Below are 17,500 nucleotides of genomic sequence, written 5' to 3' on the forward strand. Positions count from 1 at the left end.
TTTCTTAACTGGATCCCCTAAGGATCTGTGATTGCATCAGTGAGAAAAACACATGCAACCCTGTCTAATCCCATCTATGATTTTAGTGGAGAAGTCCTACAGAGTTGTCTGAAACACACACACAAGTGGATGGAGGGGTTCAGTCACCCTGCTTATGTCTGAGGCAGAATTTGATCCCGGGGCATCCTTGATGCCAAGCCCAGCTTTCTATCCCCTACCAGTACCAGACTGCCTCTCTTTCCCATCTGAAATCCAACATTGACTCCACCTTGCAAAATTACTCTATAAGAACCAGGTCTGCTGGTAGCAGACACTAAAACAAAACTTTAATCACCAATCGGACTTCAAGGTTCTGACAGAATCCCTGGTCCAGAGCAGGGAAGCACAACAGTTTGTGAGGTGGAATGTCTGGGCCCTGGGTCTCATTTGATCATTGATTCTCTATGTGACCATTACCCACCCTCCCACCACCATCTATGGCTCATCTTCCTCATCTGTGAAATGGACAGAATTCACATGTTCATTTATTCATCCAATGAGCACTTAATCCAATTAAGTGAATCATTAAGGCATCATGGAATATATTGATTAAAGGGATGAACTTTGGTTCAAGGAAACCTGAGCTCTAATCCCACTTTGAAAAATGAGCTGCATTTCCCTGGGCAAAAACACTTATTATTTCCTCATTTCAGCTTTCTCTTCCATACAATGTGGGGCTTGACTGGATCATCTCCAAGGTACTTTTCAGCTCTACTCTAGATCCTGTTAGGTGCCAGGCATGGGCATAAATGCTGGGAATACAAAGATAAAAAAAGGAAAAAGAAAAGAAACAGCTCCTGCCTTCAAGGAGCTTACAGTCAAGGGGACACAATATGTCCACAAGTAAGTAAACAAGAACTCTATCCAAAGAGTGTCTTAGAACCATGATATGGCCTGATCTGATTACCTTAGAGCAGAGTACAGGCCTAGGGCTGAAATGAAATTAGCCTGAGCCTAAATGAAATCAGGCAAAAAAAAAAAACAGACACAAAAACAAAAAAAAAATTGAGCAAAGAGGATGCCTTTCCTTAGGTCAGGACAGTTCAACTCTCTCTCTCTCTCTCTCTCTCTCTCTCTCTCTCTCTCTCTCTCTCTCTCTCTCTCTCTCCTTCCCCAAGAACTTCTCTGTAATGAAAATGAACAGCCTGGGAAAGGTGGGGGTGGAGAGTTTCTTTCTGGGCTGGTAGTTTGTGATCTATCTGCAAGGTTGCTTTGCTCTGGTTGGGCCAGGACTATGAGCTCCTCCCAGTGGAACCATCAAAGCAGAGGCACAGTTGGGACTCTGCTCAGGGTTAACAAACGGTTTGGAAAACCTCTTTTAAAGTTCCTGGCAATGTCCCTCTGGGAGTCAGTGCATATATCTTAAGAAAGAAAAAAAAATCATTAAAGAAGTTAGGATTCTGGAGAGGCCATAAATGTAAAATATTGGTGGTTCGACAGCGGGTCCCTGGCAGCCAAAAGCAGAGAGCTTGCCTTGATGAGCCAGAATTATGTCCGAGAGATAAATCATAACACGCTGTCCTGAAGATGGCCCCTCTGAAGTCCCTCGGCAAACTCCCAAGAGGACCAGGTTTAGACATGGATCATGGGCACACCTTGATGCGTGCCCGTGTCCAAGGGACTTGGACAGTTAGCAAGATAGCCCCGAGAACTGGACTAACTCACCCCAAGATGGTCTGTCCAGAGTGTTTCAGAGCTGGGTCCAGAGGATCCTGGAATAATAGGGCTGGATGAGCCCTTAAGATTTCCAGAGACTTTGTGCTGGAAGTGACCTGATGACAACTGAAGTTAGAGTCCCATGATGCTTAGAGATGCCAGGACGTTAGAGGTGGAGGAGCCTCAGAACATGGAATACCAGGGCTGGGGGTTGGGGAGGAGGAAGCTGAGAACAGAAGAAGGCAGAACTGGGAGGAACCTCAGAAATCAGAATGCCAAAGCTAGAAAGAGTCCTGGGGATCATCTAGTCTAATCGTTCCATTTTACAGTTGGCAAAAAAGTTGAAAATGACTTACCCAAGGACATAAAATGAGTTATGGTGGCTAGGTTGAAGCATCGGATAAGGTGAAAGAGCTTGCATCAAGAACCAAGTTCAAATACTATTACAGGCAAGCTTTGTGACCTCCAACAAGCCATTCGCTTCTGTCTGCCTCAGTTTCTTCAATTGTAAAAAGGGGATACTAGCAGCTGCTACCTCTCAGGGTTGTTGTGAGTATGATAGTTGTAAAGCACTCAGCACAGTGCCTGGCACATAGCACATGCTTACTGAATATTTGTTGCCTTCCCTTTTCCCCTTTATGGAAGGGCCCTGTGTATGTCTGAGTCCAGTTGCCCTTTCCATGACCTCCCCTCTCAACTGAAGCCTAAAGAGAGGAAGAGACGAGTTCCATATTGAAAACTTTGGCTCTTTGGATTGGCGAGCCAATGCCCCAGACAAAGGGAAAATCGGATTGGAGCTTTCCCTGCAGTCTGTGCCAGAGGACAAGCTTGGCCAGTGTAGTCTGGGCTTTGAAGTCAGCTTGTCCTCGCCTCGTCCCCCCGTCCTTCCTTGTCCCAAGTCACTGTTGACCTCTCTCTGTTTCTCCCTCCTGCCTGGGAGAGAGGGAGGGTGACATTGAATGCCTGTGCTAGGGCATCCAAAGGGTTAACTAATTAATGATCGGAAAGTGCTTTGAAAAAATAAAGTGCTGGATAATGGGAAGGGCAATTATGTTGGGAGAAACTCCTAATTTGGCTGGAATTGATGTTAATGATAAAGTATCTGAAACATGGAGCGAGCAGCTCGATTGTATTTTATATGACAGAGAGAGACACCCACATGCAGGGGACACGGAGAGCAGTTAATTTGGTTAAATAAAGCAGAAGATAAAAGAAGGCAATGCCGTGGGACTCGCTGTTTATCTGGACTTTGTGGAACACTTTGGAATTGGATTTGGCCCTTTGACACTTATTTATTCCTTTGTGATTGAAATACATGGGAGAAGTGCAGAGTTTATGGCTAAAAAAAGAGAGTGAACATAAGAAGGGAAAGGGAAATGAGGAGCCCCAATGTGCCCTGGAGCCAGAACCGGCTCTGCTCCAAGGTCTCCCTGCGTGCCACATCTCAGGGCTGTCAGCAAGGTCCCTCCCCACTGCACCCACACTTTGGACTCAGAGTCAGAGACCGTTCAAGCTGGCAGGGCCTTTAGAACACAGAGAAAGTGCTCAGAACAGAAAATGGCAGAGATGGGAGGTTCCTTAGGACACACAATGTCAGAGCTGGGAGGATCCTGAGGAGCACTGAATTTCAGAGCTGAGAGAGAGCTTAGAACATAGAATGTCTGAGCTGAGAAAGAGCCTTAGAACCCAGACTGTCAGAGCTGGGAGAGACCTTAGAACAGAGAATGTCAGAGCTGAGAGAGACCTTAGAACAGAGAATGTCAGAGCTGAGAGAGACCTTAGAACAGAGAATGTCAGAGCTGGGAAAGAGCCTTAGAACCCAGACTGTCAGAGCTGGGAGGGACCTTAGAACAGAGAATGTCAGAGCTGGGAGGGACCTTAGAACAGAGAATGTCAGAGCTGGGAGAGAACTTAGAACAGAGAATGTCAGAGCTGAGAGAGACCTTAGAACAGAGAATGTCAGAGCTGAGAGAGACCTTAGAACAGAGAATGTCAGAGCTGGGAAAGAGCCTTAGAACCCAGACTGTCAGAGCTGGGAGGGACCTTAGAACAGAGAATGTCAGAGCTGGGAGGGACCTTAGAACAGAGAATGTCAGAGCTGGGAGGGACCTTAGAACAGAGAATGTCAGAGCTGGGAGAGACCTTAGAACAGAGAATGTCAGAGCTGAGAGAGACCTTAGAACAGAGAATGTCAGAGCTGAGAGAGACCTTAGAACAGAGAATGTCAGAGCTGGGAAAGAGCCTTAGAACCCAGACTGTCAGAGCTGGGAGAGACCTTAGAACAGAGAATGTCAGAGCTGAGAGAGACCTTAGAACAGAGAATGTCAGAGCTGGGAAAGAGCCTTAGAACCCAGACTGTCAGAGCTGGGAGAGACCTTAGAACAGAGAAGGTCAGAGCTGGGAAAGAGCCTTAGAACCCAGACTGTCAGAGCTGGGAGGGACCTTAGAACAGAGAATGTCAGAGCTGGGAGAGAGCCTTAGAACCCAGACTGTCAGAGCTGGGAGGGACCTTAGAACAGAGAAGGTCAGAGCTGGGAGAGAGCCTTAGAACCCAGACTGTCAGAGCTGGGAGGGACCTTAGAACAGAGAATGTCAGAGCTGGGAGAGACCTTAGAACAGAGAATGTCAGAGCTGGGAGAGACCTTAGAACAGAGAATGTCAGAGCTGGGAGAGAGCCTTAGAACCCAGACTGTCAGAGCTGGGAGGGACCTTAGAACAGAGAATGTCAGAGCTGGGAGAGAGCCTTAGAACCCAGACTGTCAGAGCTGGGAGGGACCTTAGAACAGAGAAGGTCAGAGCTGGGAGAGAGCCTTAGAACCCAGACTGTCAGAGCTGGGAGGGACCTTAGAACAGAGAATGTCAGAGCTGGGAGAGACCTTAGAACAGAGAAGGTCAGAGCTGGGAGAGACCTTAGAACAGAGAAGGTCAGAGCTGGGAGAGACCTTAAAACCCAGAATGTCAGAGCTGGGAGGGACCTTAGAACAGAGAATGTCAGAGCTGGGAGAGACCTTAGAACAGAGAATGTCAGAGCTGGGAGGGACCTTAGAAAAGAGAATGTCAGAGCTGGGAGAGAGCTTAGAACCCAGACTGTCAGAGCTGGGAGAGACCTTAGAACAGAGAATGTCAGAGCTGGGAGGGACCTTAGAACAGAGAATGTCAGAGCTGGGAGAGACCTTAGAACAGAGAATGTCAGAGCTGGGAGAGACCTTAGAACAGACAATGTCAGAGCTGGGAGAGTTCTTAGAACAGAGAATGTCAGAGCTGGGAGAGACCTTAGAACAGAGAATGTCAGAGCTGGGAGAGACCTTAGAACAGAGAATGTCAGAGCTGGGAGAGAGCTTAGAACAGAGAATGTCAGAGCTGGGAGAGACCTTAGAACAGAGAATGTCAGAGCTGGGAGAGACCTTAGAACAGAGAATGTCAGAGCTGGGAGAGACCTTAGAACAGAGAATGTCAGAGCTGGGAGAGACCTTAGAACAGAGAATGTCAGAGCTGGGAGAGAGCTTAGAACAGAGAATGTCAGAGCTGGGAGAGACCTTAGAACACAAAATATCAGAGCTAGAAGGACCCTTAGTATTTAGGATCTCAGAGCTAAGAGGGACCTTAAAATAGAGAATGTCAGAGCTGGGAGGGTCCATAAAACACAGAATGTCAGAGATGATGGGGTATGTAAGAACACAGAAGAATTCTAAAGTTGAAAGGGACCTTAGAACACATCTCAAAACTGGGAGGGCCTTAAAACATAGAATATCAGAACTGGAAGAATCCATAAGAAGGGGTATTTAGAACATAGAATAGTAAGGCTGAAAGGGACCTTAGGACTTGATTTCAGAGCTGGAGAAGTCCTTAGAACAAAGTAAGTCAAAACTCTGAGAGTCTCTTAGAGGGTCTGAGCCAGGAGGGCTTTTAGAACACAGACTATGAGAACTGGAATGAGTCTTAGAACATGGAATAAAAGAGTTGGAACCCTTAAAATTCAATATAATTTAATTCCACAAATGTTGATTAAGTATGTCCACTATATAACGTACATACAACATTGAATACAAGGGCTAAAAGAAGCCTTACTGATCTAGGCCAACTCCTTCCTTTTGCAGATGAGGAAACTGAGGTAGAGAGAGATGAAATTATTTCCCCAGAGGCACTCAGTGAGTCCACGGCTCAGTCAGGTGTCTTGGCTGGGCGCCTGGTGCCCTTTCTACTTCGTTAACTTCTGGCTCTCCTTGGCCAGCTCTGGAAGGAAGGAGCAGAGGTGGGTGAGGAGGAATGGTCAGAATGGGGCCAGGGAAGACCATTTTCAGTGTGGGATGGAATGAGGTTGATAGTCCCATCCAGTGAAGAGGCCTCCAAGGTCTAAATGGTCATTGTTTTGTAAGTAGGACAAGAGTCGGCGATGGTTGGCACAGAATGCCCCCTCCAAGGCTGTGGTGGAGACTGTTGAGAGTGGGGAGGGGAGCAGAAGCCAGGAATAGCACTAGGGTGGGCCAGCTCATGGAAGAGCATCTTGCCCGGGGGACAGCAGCCAGGAGAGGAGGTGGAATTTGATGACTTTAGAGTTGGGAAGGACCTCAAAGGTCCTCCAGCCCAATCTGCCCATTTTACAGCTGAGAAGAAAATCGCCTGTCCAAGACTGAATGGGATAAGAGTGGCAGGGCAGGTGAGTCACTCCGAGTAACTGGAAGCTAACCTTTGTTGCATCCACACTGCCTGAAGGACTGAAAGAATTGTCATCATCCTCTATATTTTGTCACCCTGGGGCAGACGTCTGTTAACCCCACCCTAGTTGCAGCTCTGGAACCGACTCTCCCCAAGGCCCCTGGGCTGGAGACCCTCTGTCAGGGAACGGGGCAGCATTCCAGATCAGGAGGGGGTGAAGGAAGGGAAGACGAGCAACAGAAAAGGCACCGGAGCCTCAGAGAAGGGCAGGAACCTTGGTCTGTGAGGTCCCTGCAGGTCTGGATTAGTATTCAGTATTTATAATATTTCCATAATGGTAAAACAAAAGAAAACAAGCAGAGAGAATGCATTTTTAATCACCAATCATTTGTCTTTGTTTGTTGTGAATGAACAGCGAGGTGAAATACTATTTCATAATCACCCCCATTCGAATTTTCCTCCCCACAACGTACCGAGAAATCTCTAAATAAAATAAATAAACAAAGTGAGACCTTAAAATAAATTCCAGAGGGCAGAGGGCTACGTGCGGGTTATCACAGCAGCTGGGGAGACGGGGACTGGGGGGTGGGGGGCAAGGCAGTTAGCGGGGAACAAAGGGGCACAGCACAAGGCCTGTCATCCACCTGAGCCTGGAGCCCACAAGACAGGGCAGGGGAGAGACGTGTGCTTAAGTTGGGGGGTGGTATGTGTGTGGTGCGTGCAAATGTGGCATGCCGCGTGTGGATGCACTTGGGCAGCACCGAGGGGCAGGTCTGCCCACTCGCCCACATCTACCCCAAACCTCTTCTTCTACTGGCCTCTGGACCTCAGGTTGCCACAAGATACCCAGAGAAGTCCCATACAGAGCCTCTACCTCCCATTCTGCAAAACCTCCTCCTCCAGGGAGCCTGATCCAAGCCTTCTGTGGTTTGTGTCATCAGTCACCCCATCTTGGCACTGCCCACTTCAGAATCATTTTCACTTACTCATGGGCTCTTACGCCAGGAAGGGCTGGTAAAGCTATCAAAGCAAAGAATCACAGGAAGCTTAGGGAGAAGAACAGTCACAAACAACCAAAAAAAGAAAAAAAGAAAAAAGAAACCCTCAATAACTTTCCTTCCTTCCATTCTTCTTTCCTTCCTTCCCTCCTTCCTTTCTTCCTTCCTTTCTTCCATCCTTCCTTACTTCCTCCCTCCCTCCTTCCATTCTTCCTTCCTTCCCTCCTTCCTTCTTCCCTCCCTCCTTCCATTCTTCCTTTCTTCCTTCCTTCCCTCCTTCCTTCCTCCCTCCCTCCCTCTTTCCATTCTTCCTCCCTCCCTCTTTCCATTCTTCCTTCCTTCCTTTCTTCCATTCTTCCTTCCTTCCCTCCCTCCTTCCTTCCTTCCCTCCTTCCTTCCATTCTTCCTTTCTTCCATCCTTACTTCCTTCCTCCCTCCCTCCTTTCATTCTTCCTTCCTTCCCTCCTTCCTTCCATTCTTCCTTTCTTCCTTCCTTCCCTCCTCCCTCCCTCCCTCCCTTTTTCCATTCTTCCTTCCTTTCTTCCATTCTTCCTTCCTTCCCTCCTTCCTTCCTTCCTCCCTCCCTCCTTCCTTCCTTTCTTCCTTCCTTCCTTCTCTCCTTTTCTTCCTTCTTTTCTTCCTTCCTTCCATGATACCACAGTTTGTTCAGTCGTATTTGACTCTCTGTGATCCCATTTGGAGTTTTCTTGGCAAAGATACAGGAATAGTTTGCCATTTCCATCTCCAGCTCATTTTTCAGATGAGGAAACTAAGACCAACAGGATTAAGTGACTCATCCTGGGTCACACAGCTAGTGGGTGTCTGAAGCCAGATTTGAACTCATGAAGATGAATTTTTCTGGCACTCTATCCACTATGCTAATTAGCTATTGCCCTTACTCAAATTGGGGGGAAGGCTGGTTTGTTTGTTTTTCTTTTCCCAACCAAATATCCCCTTCATTGTTTTCTTCAGGCAGACAGGAAAGATCCTGAGGTCAAGGGGTTGGGCCCAGGAATACTAATAACTGATATTTATATAATACTTAAAGAATTGCCAAGAGCTTTGCCTATGTCGTCTCATTTGGGCCTTAGCACCAGTCTATGAACTGAGTATCACCATTTGAAAGATGAGAAGTTAAGTGGTCATACAGAGAATAAATGATAGAAACAAGAGGAGTCAGAAGTCCTGGGTTTGAGTTCTGATGGGACCCCTTTCACATTGCATTAGTGTGTGGCCAGTTACTTAGTCTTCCCCGGGACTCAGTTTCCTCCTCTGTATTCTAGGTGTAATAATATTTGCAGCTAGGTGGTACGATAACACAAACAGAGCCCAACCTGAATCAGGAAGACTCCGTCTTCCTGAGTTCACATCTGGCCTCAGGCACTCACTGGCTAGCTGATCCTAGACAAGTCACTGTACCTTGTTTGCCTCAGTTTCCCCCTCTGTAAAATGAGCTGGAGAAGGAAATGGCAAACCACTCCAGTATATCTCCCAGGAAAACCCCAAATGGGGTCATGAAGATTCGGACACAGCTGAAGTGACTGAACAACAACAAAATTTACACAATCTGAATTGTGAGAATCAGTGAGATAGATCATGGATGTAAAGGGTTGTGTAAACATTTATTGTGTTTCGCTTGGAAGCCTCGTTCTCTCCTGATTTCACATCGGGGGCACTGAATCCGTGGTGGTGACTTGGGCGGTCAGCGAGAGCTGCCCTGGCCCCATGGCACAGTGAGGAACTGCCTTCCTCCCTGACCCAGTTTCCTCCTTGACACCATGGAGGTCACTTGCAACACCTCTATGAGGAAGTAACCAGCTACCAGCATCCCACATAGTGATTGGGGTTGAGTCTTGGCAAAGAATTATTCTTTCCTTTATATATTTCTTTCATTTCCCCACCTCACTCCCCCCCCAAAATATCTTTTCCTATCACAGTGTAGGGGAAAGGGACTGGCCTAAGAGAATCAGACCACCTGGGAGAAATAAGCTATATGACCTAAAGTTGGAAGAGTCCTTAGAATCATCTTGCCCAGCCACCCATTTTTCAGATAAGGTCATCGAGGTCTGAAGTCACAGAGGGAGTAGAGTGAAGATTCTCACTCAAGTCTTTGGACTCTCTTTCTTTCCCTGTTCCTAACTCACTGTGTGATGAGAGGCACTCTGGGTTTCCTCTTCTGTAAAACAAGAATCCCACAAGCCTTTGATGACCAGAGAAGGGTTCTCTTTGCCACGCCATCTTCCCGCCACTGGATTTCTTTGGGATTCCAGCTCGGCATTTTATTTGCATCGAAGATGTGTCCATAAGCACCGGATAGGGAGATGCTTCTAAACCCCTGCTCTAAGGAGCCGGTAGTCTGAGACTGGCTTCCCTACGACCCTTCACTCTTCTTCTATAGAAGAAACTCTGCCTCCCCATGTCTAAGCCATGCCCGAGACTCAGAGCAGAAGCCTGAGCTCTTTCTCAAACCCTATTGAAAAATCATAAAAAGGTAATGACTTTGTCATTACTGAACACTGGTTTGCCTTTTCTTTCTAGGTTCTTACCATAAATAACTAACCCATTAACCTTCCAAGTGGACACACGCGCGCGCGCACACACACACACACACACACGCACACACACACACAAACTCAGACACAAACATTCCATCCCTCTCTCTCCAGTTCAGCAATCATTCCTGACTCGACTCCGACGGGGGCTACAGAGACAGAACCCAAGCTGTCCCAGCCCTCGAGGACTTGCTACGCCACTGGGATGGGCTAGGGGAACCAGAGCACCCACACGGGTTAGATGCACGGTCATCGGGAGGGAGGGGTGAGCGCCGACCCTTGGGGAGGTCCTCCTAGAGGAGCGGACAGCCCAACATTCAATTCTTTGAATGGAGATGGAGAAGGGAGCGTAAGCGGGGAATTCCGGGAATGGCAGCCAACCGGTACAAAGACGAGGATGGAGCAAATGGAACATGTTGTTCAAGAATAAGTAGGCCAATGCAAATGGCGTGTAGAGGACCCGAGGGGAAAGAAGGTGTGATCGATCTGGGGAGATAAGTTGGAATCAGACTCCAAAGGGCCCGAAAGGCCACATAGGAACAGATTTATCATGTACAGAGTCAAAGCAGAGGTCATGGCATAGAGGCCAGGATGGGGCCTTCCCTTAGGGATTTTCTAGACTACTGGCGAGAGATCAACTCTGTACACCTGTTATTAAACAACAAGTACAGTCAAAGGAACACAAGGCAAGTGATGGGGCTGATAACTGAGGAGTTCCAGGAAGACTTCATGGAGGAGGAGGCCTCTCGATTGTGCTAGGAAGGGAACAAGGGATACCAAAAGTCAGAGATGAGGGAACAAAGCATGCCATCTGAGAGACCAGACAGAGGCTGAACTCTTTCTAAATCCTATTTAAAAATAATAAAAAGGTAGTGACGTGGAGCAGGTAGTTGGTTCAGTGGATTGAGAGCCAGGCCTAAAGAGGGGAGGTCCTGAGTTCAAATGTGATATCAGACACTTTCTAGTTATGTGACCCTCATTGCCTAGCCCTTACCACTTTTCTGCCTTGGAACCTATACATAATATTGATTCTAAGATGGAAGGTGAGGGTTAAAAAAAATAAAAGGCAATGACTTGGCAAGAGGCTAGAATGTCATGAACAGAGAATGGCTAGTGGCTAAGTTGACTGGAATGGAGAGTACATGAAGGGGGAGTAGTATAGAATAAGGCTGGATAATGGAGGGCTTCCAGGGTCTGGCTGAGGAAAGAGTTTGGGCTGGAGGCCCTGCTGCTCCGTTTATCAACTAGGTGACCTTGGGCCAGTCTTCTGGCCTCTTCCATGGGCTTAAGCTACAAAGCAAGCATGCTCTGCCTCCCTTACAGGATTTTGTGAGTATCGAATGAGTTAAGAGATTCAAGAGTTATTTATAAACTGGGAAGGTCCATCCTGTGGAGCATGCATGGGCTTGGGCCCAGGCACTGGCCACAGCCAAAAAATATTTGTCATATGTCGTATGAACGCTGTTACATGTATATACATGGAAGAGATAGTGCTAGAGTCAGAGGGGCCTCCCTCACAAGTCATCTCGAGTCCAGCCCCTTTGTGCTCTCTCTCTCTTTCTTTCTTCCTTCTTTCCTTCCTTTCTTTTCTTCTTTCTTTCCTTTCTTTCTTCCTCTCTCCCTCCCTTCCTTCCTTCCCTCCCTCCTTCCCTTCTTTCCTTTCTTTCTTCTTTTCTTCCTTCCCTCCTTCCTTCCCCTCTCCCTCCTTCACTCCCTGCTTCCCCTCCCTCCCTTCCTCCCTCCCTTCCTTCCTTTCTTCCTTCTTTACTTCCTTCCTTTCTTTCTTTCTTCTTTTCTTCCTTCCTTCCTTTCTTCCTTCCCTCCTTCCTTCCCCTCTCCCTCCCTCCCTCCCTTCTTCCCTTCCTTCCTCCCTCCCTCCTCCTTCCTTCCTTCCTTCCTTCCTTCCTTCCTTCCTTCCTTCCTTCCTTCCTTCCTTCTTTTCTTTCTTTCTTTCTTTCTTTCTTTCTTTCTTTCTTTCTTTCTTTCTTTCTTTCTTTCTTTCTTTCTTTCTTTCTTTCTTTCTTTCTTTCTTTCTTTCTTTCTTTCTTTCTTTCTTCCTTCCTTCCTTCCTTCCTTCCTTTCTTTCTTTCTTTCTTTCTTCCTCTCTTTCTTTCTTTCTTTCTTTCTTTCTTTCTTTCTTTCTTTCTTTCTTTCTTTCTTTCTTTCTTTCTTTCTTTCTTTCTTTCTTTCTTTCTTTCTTTCTTTCTTTCTTTCTCCATTTCTCTCATCCTTCCTTCCTTCCTTCCATCCTTCCTTTCTTACTTCTCTTTCTCTCTCCCTCCATCCCTCCACCCCTTTCCCTTACTTTATATCCCAGGAATAACTCTAAGACAGAAGAGCAAAGGCTAAGCAAACAGAGTTAAGTGACTTGCCCAGGATTCCACAGCTAGAGAGTGTCTGAGGTCCTATTTGAACTCAGGTCCTTCCAACTCTAGGCCTGGTGTTTAACCACTGAACCATCTGGCTGCTCCTCCTTCACTTTATAGATGGGAAAAATGAAGCCAGGACAGTTTGAGAGTTGCCCGAGGCCACACAAATTGTAAGTGTCAGAGGCAAGATTAGAACTCGAGCCCTCTGAATTCCAATCTGGGGCACTCTTTCCAGCCCTGGGGAGTTGTGGTTTGACTAATCAGCAGGGTGGAAAGGAAAGAGCTGGGCTCTGCCATCAGATTCACCTGGGTGACCCTAGGGAAAATGGGTCACCTCTCTCTGCTGGTCCTCAGCTGGTCCCTCTATAAAACAAGGAGACTGGACCAAATGGCCTCTTGGGGAAATATTCCCTTAGATTTGGGAATTAGACTTCTGGATGCTCTCTGACTGTCTTAGAGGTGTTCTTTAATCCTGTTCTTTGTTCAGCTGTGCAGGGACCCTGGGGGGGGGTCATCATGACTCAGTTTACCATTAGGGCCAAAGGGCCAGTATCTACCCCGTCCAGGCAGGTAGAGGAAGGTCTAAGATGAAACCTGGGCATCTTTCGATAAGAGGTGGGGTCCTGGGTCAGGACAAAGCACAGATGTCCATTGAACCGCCTCCATCGACACCTACACACAGCCCCACCCCAGTGCCCTGAAAGACCATACAAGCTCCCAAATATGTACGTGTGCACAAGCAGCTTCCTAAAGGCAAGCTTGGCCCCAGCAAATACGACCTTGTTCCCCAAGCAAAGTACCTGAAACAAGGGAATGACCGAGGCTCGTGCCAGAGCTGGGAGGGCACTTAGGACAGACTCCTACAGGATCACACTTTCCCAGCTTTTGAGTTAGAAGATGGGCTTAATGGCTATCTGGTCCCACCCCCTCATCTAACAGATGGATAAACTGAGGCACAAGAGAGGAAAAGATTACCTAAGGTAACATAGAGAAGAATGTAACGGGAGAGAGAAGCCTTGAACTCACTTTTTCCACTGAGAAAGTACCTCTCCTACCTAAGGTGGAGTTGCCCTCAGAAGAGAATGTCAGAGCTGGAAAGGACCTAAAAAGGAGTGAGAAACCAGGAGGAGCCTTAGAACAGAGAAAGGTCAGAGCTGGGAGGGCTCTTAGAACACAGAGCTTCAGAGCTGAGAGATCTAGAACAGAGAAGGCCAGCAATGGGAGGAACCTCAGAACCCCAAATCCCAGAGGTGGCAGGGCTCTTAGAACAGAGAATGTCAGAGCTGGGAGAGAGCTTAGAACAGAGAAGGTCAGAGCTGGGAGAGAGCTTAGAACAGAGAATGTCAGAGCTGGGAGAGAGCTTAGAACAGAGAATGTCAGAGCTGGGAGAGACCTTAGAACAGAGAATGTCAGAGCTGGGAGAGACCTTAGAACAGAGAATGTCAGAGCTGGGAGAGACCTTAGAACAAAGAATGTCAGAGCTGGGAGAGACCTTAGAACAGAGAAGGTCAGAGCTGGGAGAGACCTTAGAACAGAGAATGTCAGAGCTGGGAGAGAGCTTAGAACAGAGAATGTCAGAGCTGGGAGGGACCTTAGAACAGAGAATGTCAGAGCTGGGAGAGAGCTTAGAACAGAGAATGTCAGAGCTGGGAGAGAGCTTAGAACAGAGAATGTCAGAGCTGGGAGAGACCTTAGAACACAGAATGTGAGAGCTGGGAGAGAGCTTAGAACAGAGAATGTCAGAGCTGGGAGAGAGCTTAGAACAGAGAATGTCAGAGCTGGGAGAGACCTCAGAGCAGAGAATGTCAGAGCTGGGAGAGAGCTTAGAACAGAGAATGTCAGAGCTGGGAGAGACCTTAGAACAGAGAATGTCAGAGCTGGGAGGGAGCTTAGAACAGAGAATGTCAGGGCTGGGAGAGACCTTAGAACAGAGAATGTCAGAGCTGGGAGAGACCTTAGAACAGAGAATGTCAGAGCTGGGAGAGAGCTTAGAACAGAGATTGTCAGAGCTGGGAGAGAGCTTAGAACAGAGAATGTCAGAGCTGGGAGAGAGCTTAGAACAGAGAATGTCAGAGCTGGGAGAGAGCTTAGAACAGAGATTGTCAGAGCTGGGAGAGAGCTTAGAACAGAGAATGTCAGAGCTGGGAGAGAGCTTAGAACAGAGAATGTCAGAGCTGGGAGAGACCTTAGAACAGAGAATGTCAGAGCCAGGAGGGCCCTTACACATATTGTTGTCCAACCTCCTTCCTTTAACAGGTGAAGAAATTCAGGCTCAGATTTCAGAATAAATTTGCCCAAGATCAGAAAAAGTGAGTCAGTGATCTGCACACAAATTGGTGTAGGAACTAACCTTATCTGGGGGCACAAGAGCCTACTCCAAGCACATGACACACCTACTCACTGGCACAAGCACATGGATACATCCATATGGTATCTATCTGTCTGTCTGTCTTTCTGTCTATCTACCTATCCCTCTACCCATCCATTCATCTGTCTGTCTGCTATCCATCCATCCATCTACCATCTATATATCTATCCACCTATCATCTATCTATCTATCTATTTACCTGTCTGTCTGTCTATCTATCCATCCATCCATCTATCTGTGCATCCATCTATTGATCTATTTGCCTGTCTATCTGTCTGTCTGTCTATCTATTGAGAGAAAGAGAGGCACATACATCACATCCACCCCTGCTGACACTAAGTTTATAAAACACATGTAATCAAATTTCTCTTAATCAATCAACCAATAAAGTAGCCATTATTAACTGCCTACTATGTGCCCATGGAGTGGTGGGGCAGCTAGGTAGATAGAACGCAAGGCCAAGAGTAGTCTGGAAGACTGGGGTTCAAATGTGGCCTCAGATACTTACCATGTGACCCTGGGCAAGTCACTTCACCCTGTTTGCCTCTGTTTCCTCGTGTGTAAAAAGAGCTGGAGAAAGAAATGGCAAACCCCAGAGGGGGTCGTGAAAAGTTGGGCCTGACTGAAGAGTAACAAAATGTGTCCATCGTGGCGTTCGGTTCTGGGGACCCAAAGACAAGTGAGGCATTTTCTACCTTCGAGGGGCTTCCGTTCTACTAGGGGTCGGCGCGTGTTCAGAGACACTCGTAAAAGATGTGAGAGAGAATACAAATGGGGGAGTGCGGCTGTTCTAGTGTCTGACGTCATAGGCCCTGAGGGGACCCCCCAGTGGAAGACTCACACTGAGAAGGGGGCTCTTAACAGAGTGTCCCCCGACCCTCCGTCCGTGCAGCTGTCTGCCTAAAGGGCGGCGCCAGCCTCTTCGGAGAGCCCTCAGCCCGCCTGAGAGCCCCGCGCCAGGGAGCTCCGATTCGCCTTGAAGCGATGATGCTCGCTGGATCGCTGGGAGAGGCTCCGTCTGGAAGAGCAAAGCCAGAGTCAGAGACCTGTGCTCGCCGGCGCTGGGGTCTCCCCAGAGATTTCACAACTGGCTTTCTGGGAGCAAACGCAGGCCTGGCACACTTCGGAGTGTGATCGGCACCATTCACACGTTCCACCACTCTCTTGTCTAGAAAATGAGTAAAAAATGCATCACGCCCCAATGGGGGAAGCGCCTCCGGGCCTGTGGGGAGGCTTGATCGGAGAGCGGGAACAGGGCAGCACGTTAGGTTTGTGGGTCCAGAGGTGGAGGAGACCTTAGAGGCAAAGGAGTCTGGTCCCCTCACTGTAGAAGAGGAAACGAGGGCTCACGCGTGACAAGGACAGAGGCAGGATTTCGAACCCAAGTCCTGTGATTTCAGAACGAGTTTATTTTTTTAACCCCTCACCTTCCATCTCAGAATCAACACTGTGTAGTAGTTCCAAGGCAGAAGAGTGGTAAGGCCATGGGGGTCAAGTGACTTGGCCAGGGTCACACAGCTAGGAAGTGTCTGAGGTCAAATTTGAACCCAGGACCTTCCCTCTCTGGGCCTGGCTCTCCATCCACTGAGCTACCCAGCTGTCCCTCCAATACTCTTTCAAACCTACTTGGGAGCCAAAACTTGGGAAGTCTGACCAAGATGTTTTGGCCTACAAAGTTGACTCCCCTTGGATCTCCAGATGTGGCCTGGGTGGCATGCTGAGCACAGTTTGGGGGCTATATCCCTCAGGGCACAGAATCACAGAATGGTGAAGGTAGAACAAACCGTAGTAGTAGTAGTAGTAGTCGGAGTGGTAGTAGTAGTAGTAGTAGTAGTAGTAGTAGTAGTAGTGGGAGTGGTAGTAGTAGTAGGAGTGGTAGTAGTGGTGGTGGTAGTAGTGATAGTAGTAGTAATAATAATAATAGTAGTCGTAGTAGTAGTGATAGTAGTAGTAATAGTAGTAGTAGTGATAGTGGTAGTAGTGATAGTTGTGATAACAGTAGTAATAGTAATAGTAGTAGTGATAGTGGTAGTGGTAGTGGTAGTAATAATAGTAGTAGTGGTGGTAGTAGTAGTAATAGTAATCATAGTAGTAGTGATAGTAGTAGTAGTCATAGTAATAGTAATAGTAGTAGTAGTGGTAGTAGTGATAATAGTAGTAATAGTGATAGTAGTAATGATAGTGGTAGTAGTAGTAGTAGTAGTAGTAGTAGTAGTAGTAGCAGCAGTATTAATAGTAGTAGTGGTAGTAGTAATAGTAGTAGTTGTAGTAGTAGTAGTAGTACTAGTGATAGTGTTAGTAATAATAGTAGTAGTAGTAGTCGTAGTAATAGTAATAGTAGTAGTAGTGGTAGTAGTAGTAGTCGTAGTAATACTAATAGTAGTAGTAGTGGTAGTAGTGATAGTAGTAGTAATAGTAGTAGTAATAGTAATAGTGGTAGTAGTGATAGTAGTAGTAATAGTAATAGTAGTAGTAGTAGTAGTAATAGTAGTAGTGATAGTAATAGTAGTAGTGGTAGTGGTGATAATAGTAGTGATTGTAGTAGTAGTAGCAATAATAGTAGTAATAGTAGTAGTGATAGTAGTAGTAATAGTAATAGTAGTAGAAGTGATAGTGGTAGTAGTAGTAGTGATAGTAGTAGTAATAGTAATCATAGTAGTAGTAGTGGTAGTAGTGATAATAGTAGTAATAGTGATAGTAGTAGTGATAGTGGTAGTAGTAGTAGTAATAGCAGCAGTATTAATAGTAGTAGTAATAGTAGTAGTAGTAATAGTGATAGTGTTAGTAATAATAGTAGTAGTAGTAATATCAGCAGTAGTAATAGTAGTAGTGGTAGTAGTAATAGTAGTAGTGGTAATAATA

The sequence above is a fragment of the Monodelphis domestica genome, chromosome 4 (assembly GCF_027887165.1).
Source record: "Monodelphis domestica isolate mMonDom1 chromosome 4, mMonDom1.pri, whole genome shotgun sequence".
In the NCBI taxonomy this organism is placed as follows: domain Eukaryota; kingdom Metazoa; phylum Chordata; class Mammalia; order Didelphimorphia; family Didelphidae; genus Monodelphis; species Monodelphis domestica.